Raw genomic sequence first — 6,067 nt, 5'->3', positions numbered from 1 at the left:
TATAAAAGCTGCCTAATTTTGGGCAATGGCAGCTCAATTTTAATCATCTCCCATTCCACTTTTTAATATTATTTTTCAGCCAGCCATATTACATTCTTGGTAGCGACAATACAGTTACAGCGGTACTTGACCCTTTCACTTCTGTGGTAATTTCCTACTGTTTTTACACAAGAAACGTGAAGGGTCCGACAAACAACATATAATACAAAACAAAAATCAACCATCTGTAACCGAACGGTTACACTATCCACCACCCCGATGAAAAAAATGCGAAAGCACGAAGAGATTTTGCATTTTTTTTTCAATTCACTCTCTCAAGTCGTCTTCGGCCGCCATCGGTTCGTGGATGTACAACCAACAATTTAAAATAATTACAAAACAAGGCAACAACATATTAAAAAATCTACTAACACTACTACCGCGCGGTATCATAATTAAACTTTACAACATAAAATCGAAACGCGAAAAACAACAATTTGTAACCAAACGTAACCAGTCGAGCTGTGCGGCCGGAAATCTCGCCGGATGGCAAGGCGAGCGGGGCCGGTACTCGGCCGACGGGACCAGCGGGCGTTGCTGGGGGGGGGGGGGATCACTGGCGTCTTCCCTCGTGGGCGCAATCGACCGACCGTGGCATGGCCACCTTGGGAAGTCGAGAGGGGAAAGCTCCTTGGCGTTTAGGGCCTTCGGCCCGAGCTGTACGTCCTCCTATGAGGACTGATGTTCCTTGACGGTTAGGCGCGGGAACCGTTCCCGGTTCCACGGGCCGAGCCGTGTGCTGGACGGTAGACCTTTTTGAGGTCCAAACAAAAGAGGTCCTAATGGACGGGTACAGTTTTAAAAACGATCTACAAATAAAGTGCAGGGTATCCAAATTACCTGAGCGGTATCTTCCCCAACGATTCCTCTAGCAAATGCTAGTAAAGGGGGGGGGGGGGGGGTATTCCACGTAATCCACTGCACTAAAACACGTCTAAGCACACGGACGCCTGATACTAGAATTCTCAGCCTAATTCGGGCAATGGCTGTTCCAATTTTTAACTTTTCCCATTCCGTCATTCTCATCGTTTATTGCATCGCGCTCATTGCTTCAGCCATCGTCATGATTGGTAGCGACAAAACAGTTACAGCGGCACTTGACCCTTTCACTTCTGTGGTATTTTCCTACTGTCTTACACAAGAAACGTGACGGGTCCGACAAACAACATAAAAATCAAAACAAAAACCAACAATTTGTAACCAAACGGTTACACTATCCACCACCCCGATGAAAAAAATGCGAAAGCACGAAGAGATTTTGCATTTTTTTTTCAATTCACTCTCTCAAGTCATCTTCGGCTGCCATCGGTTCGTGGATGTACAACAAACATTTCAAAATATTTACAAAATTACAAACAACAACAATTTAAAAATCTACTAGCTACTACCGCGCGGTATCATAATTGAACTTAACAACAAATTAAAAATATAAATAATAAAACATGCTAAAATAATACTTCCGTACGTGCACAATAAACATTTTAAAATCGGAAAACGAAATAAATTAACACATGCAAAATATGTACAAAACATTTTAAAAATTCTTATAAAATATCCCGTATTATGGGTAGACAACATTTATAAACTATTTACATTGATGCGCATCGAAAAACAATTTTACAACCCTATTTACAAATATTTACAACACATAGATCACATTCGATCAGCACGGCCGAATCCCCAGGCGGGATTGATTCGCCGGCGGGCAAACTGTTTGACACAACAGTGACAATGACAGTTTGCGAAACGTCATGAATCTGTCAAAGTGGACTGACACAGCATCTCGAGATCTATTGTTCGTTATGTTTATGTTTATGCTGTGCAGTCGTAAATCAATTTCGAAGAGAAAAGTGCAAAAGTGGCCTTTTTTGCGGATATGTATAGGTAAGTAGTACGTACTATAGTAAAACATACCGAAGACTGATCTTCGTGTGTATTTTGTCTTTTTAGATGAATGAACTCAGTCATTCTTGGGTTGTTGGGCTATGCGGCAACAATCTTTGCGACGAAAGATTGGCCCATAGAGGCTTGCATCAAAAACATAACCTCATCGAATTCCCATACGATTTGTAAACATTGCCCTCAAGTTTTTTTTGAGGGCAAGGGCGGCTTTATGGACCGACGCCGAAGGAAAGAAAGAGAAGGAGATAATGATGACGTCAGCGTGCAAGCGCTCATAGCAAACCCATACTTGTCCCGGGACACCGTGATGACGGTCTTGTCTCTGCAAGACGACATCAGGTAAGTAAAGTGTACACTGTAAAATAATCAAACCTCTCTAAGGTGATTGGTGTTTTTATAGACTTTGGCCAATGATTCAGCGGGCGATCCCCTCTCAGGCGCTCTGCAGGTGGGGAAGTGAGGGTATATGATCACCCCTCGCACCTTCCACCGGTCCTACCAGCCCTGATATGAATCCCCGTAATAAATCAAGGTAAGTTGGATCTATTTTTACTTGCATGCTAGCCTTTTCAACGACCGACCGGAATCTTTCATCCGTCGGTTCGACTAATCTAGGACTAACTGCTAACGATTCCCATAACAACTAACACAATCGACTAACAAATTCCATAGTCCTTCGGTGTTATTTAATTGTTAAAAAGCGGTTCATTTACTCTTTTACAGATCACTTCCATTCGGCGATGTCTGCCGTCGGCAACTGGGGAAAAGTTGTTACTCCCGCACCTCACCGGATGAATGGCAAACTGCCGAAGAATTGAAAGTGAAGTGAAAAGAAAATGATACTGAATAAATTTATTGAAAATTTAGATGGATTTGTTCTTCTTTTTGTTGTGAGAAAATACCTTTTGGGGGGTTCCAGGTGTGCGTCCGGAACGGGGAATATTCGTTGAAGGGTAGGGTTCCAAGATCGAAGATAGGTTTTCGCTGCACAGTTCTTTGGCCGTAGGTTCCGCTCGAAGATTTAGGTTGGCCTTTTTCCGGATCTTGAACGACCGGGTCTGCTTTCGTAGAGATTCGGGGTTCGAAGTTTGTTCTTTGGAAGTAAGGAAAGCTTCACCAGGTAAGTATCGGGGAAAACTCGATGAATGAAGCACCGACTTACTGGTGTCAAATTCGGGGGAAAAGTAACCAGAAGAGTAGCGTGACACTGGGCTCCTTTTCGTTCCCTTTTCGACCTGAAGATGGTCTTCCGAATCAGGTTCGGGCTCGCTGAATGACATTTCTAAGTCATCGGAATCGGAACTAGGGATGATCAATTCGATCTCTTCCTCTGGTTCTGATTCCGGCGCCCTATATTCGCATGTCGCGCTGGGGGGCAAATAACGAGAATTTACATCGCATGTGACGATGTTCATGTCACGCATAAAAAGGTAGATGATTCTTTTAATTTTTATGACGTCTGCTGGCATCATTAGGGTTCGTTCAAATATTACGTAACGCAAAATATGACAATTTTAGACCCCCTCCCTCCCCCACGTAACAACTTTTGTATGGAAGATTTTGAAATTTTGTATGAAGTGTAACACAGTGCTAGACCCCCTCCCTCCCCTCATTGCGTTACGTAATATTTGAATGAACCCTTACCCCCGAAGTCCTTTGCTCCCGAATGGTATGCAAAGTTTCTTCGAGGTCCAGCTCCAACTCCTCTAGCGGGTAGTTGGGATGCGTCGAGAGCAACGGACGAGGCATTTCAAACCATTCCTCTAAGTCCGACTCGTCCGCATCGTACGTCGACGGCTGCCAATTGATTGGTTTATAATTGGCCTTAGCCTTTGCTCGCCGCTTGCGTGTCATCGTATGAGAATCAGGTGTGAGTGTGTTGTGGGTGAAATAAAATCTTAAAACAATGGGACGGATCAAAACAAACGGGTTAAAATAAATAGTGCGCTATTGTTGTCATGATTGATTGGACAAGTATGTACAGTAAAGTTCAATTATGATCGGAAAACATATCAACATAAACGATTCACGAAACACAAAATTTGCCAACATCAACGAATTTTTGGACGGTAAAAACGAAAATCAAGAGCAAATGTGTCCGTGGTGTGCTCAGGACCTCTTTTGAAGCAAAAGCTTCGATTAATCACAGTTTTATCACCTAAAGTGGCAGATCGCGCATGAGGGGAGACATACGTGCAAGCACGTATCCCTGCCACCTCCCGTCGGCAAAAATCGTTAGATTTTTGTATGCTACTTCGGTCCCTTGATTACCTTTCGCGGACTTTTGGCTGGGTGCCAAGTGAAACGAATCGTCAATATGACAGTGCCGGACCGACTCAAGACACAAGAGACTCTCCGGTAATCCCAGGGTCGGCTAGCTACTGGGTAATCAAGGGCACTTTCGCGATACAAAAACTTAACACGGATCTTTAACGTTTCTTATATATTTTTATTAAAAACCCTAATTGTGGCGTGTGCGTGTTGTTCTGTGTATAAAATCTGTGTTAATTTGTTATGTGTGGCCTATTCTAATGTTGGTACCGGTACATACCGCTGCTGAGTGTTGATGCGGGGTTCGTTGGCCGACACAGCGACTCCAGTCGAGCTGTGCGGCCGGAAATCTCGCCGGATGGCAAGGCGAGCGGGGCCGGTACTCGGCCGACGGGACCAGCGGGCGTTGCTGGGGGGGGGGGGGGGATCACTGGCGTCTTCCCTCGTGGGCGCAATCGACCGACCGTGGCATGGCCACCTTGGGAAGTCGAGAGGGGAAAGCTCCTTGGCGTTTAGGGCCTTCGGCCCGAGCTGTACGTCCTCCTATGAGGACTGATGTTCCTTGACGGTTAGGCGCGGGAACCGTTCCCGGTTCCACGGGCCGAGCCGTGTGCTGGACGGCAGACCTTTTTGAGGTCCAAACAAAAGAGGTCCTAATGGACGGGTACAGTTTTAAAAACGATCTACAAATAAAGTGCAGGGTATCCAAATTACCTGAGCGGTATCTTCCCCAACGATTCCTCTAGCAAATGCTAGTAAAGGGGGGGGGGGGGGTATTCCACGTAATCCACTGCACTAAAACACGTCTAAGCACACGGACGCCTGATACTAGAATTCTCAGCCTAATTCGGGCAATGGCTGTTCCAATTTTTAACTTTTCCCATTCCGTCATTCTCATCGTTTATTGCATCGCGCTCATTGCTTCAGCCATCGTCATGATTGGTAGCGACAAAACAGTTACAGCGGCACTTGACCCTTTCACTTCTGTGGTATTTTCCTACTGTCTTACACAAGAAACGTGACGGGTCCGACAAACAACATAAAAATCAAAACAAAAACCAACAATTTGTAACCAAACGGTTACAAATGCGAAAAAAGGGCGCGCCTCGAAGGCCGTCGAAAAATGCGAAAAAAGGGCGCGCCTCGAAGGCCGTCGGAAATACGAAAAAAGGGCACGCCTCGAAGGCCGTCGGAAATGCGAAAAAAGGGCGCGCCTCGAAGGCCGTCGAGAAATGCGAAAAAGGGACGCGCCTGGAAGGCCGTCGAGAAATGGGAAAGAGTGACGCGCCTCGAAGGCCGTCGAAAAATGCAAAAAGGGACGTGCATGGAAGGCCGTCGAAACATGGAAAAGAAAGATGCGTCTCGGAGGCTATCGAGAAAAGAAAAAGGGTGACGCGCCTCGAAGGCCGTCGAGAAATTCAAAAGAAGATCGAGGGAAGAGGGACGTGCCTTGAAGGCCGTCGAATTGATTTTGAACTTCAAAATAGCGACTGAGGAACGTGTCTCGAAGAACGTCGTGTTTTAATGAAATGGTTTTGAAGAACCGGAAGTCTCACCGCGAAGATCGTTACAATCACATGTGTTGTATTCGAGGTTATATTTGCATAAAAAGCCGCAGGTTGGGTTGACTTTGTTTTGGAATAATAAAAAAGCGTCGATGCCGTCGAAATGTTTAGTGTTCATTTTGCGAAATGGGACGGTGACTCAAGAAAACTCGTGAGAAATCTTTGGTTTTGGACTTAAAGAGGCAAAAGGACAAAATTTAATGTAATCGACTAGTAGATACATTCTATGAAATTTGGATCATAGACAGTGTTCGAATCCCAGAACCGTTACAATAGCACTCCGAACATGT

General features: G+C 45.1%; 1 long non-coding RNA gene across 1 annotated transcript; it reads left to right on the top strand.

Moving 5' to 3' along the window:
• Positions 1-2,214: 2,214 nt before the first annotated feature.
• On the top strand, positions 2,215-3,389 carry LOC115268528 (uncharacterized). Its single transcript, XR_003898332.2, has 3 exons — positions 2,215-2,280; positions 2,342-2,473; positions 2,665-3,389. It is a non-coding gene; the product is annotated as an uncharacterized LOC115268528 (long non-coding RNA).
• Positions 3,390-6,067: the final 2,678 nt, after the last annotated feature.

The sequence above is a fragment of the Aedes albopictus genome, chromosome 2 (assembly GCF_035046485.1).
Source record: "Aedes albopictus strain Foshan chromosome 2, AalbF5, whole genome shotgun sequence".
Taxonomy (NCBI): Eukaryota; Metazoa; Arthropoda; class Insecta; order Diptera; family Culicidae; genus Aedes; species Aedes albopictus.
Note: the sequence above shows the minus strand (reverse complement) of the source record. Positions and strands in the feature narration are given on the sequence as shown.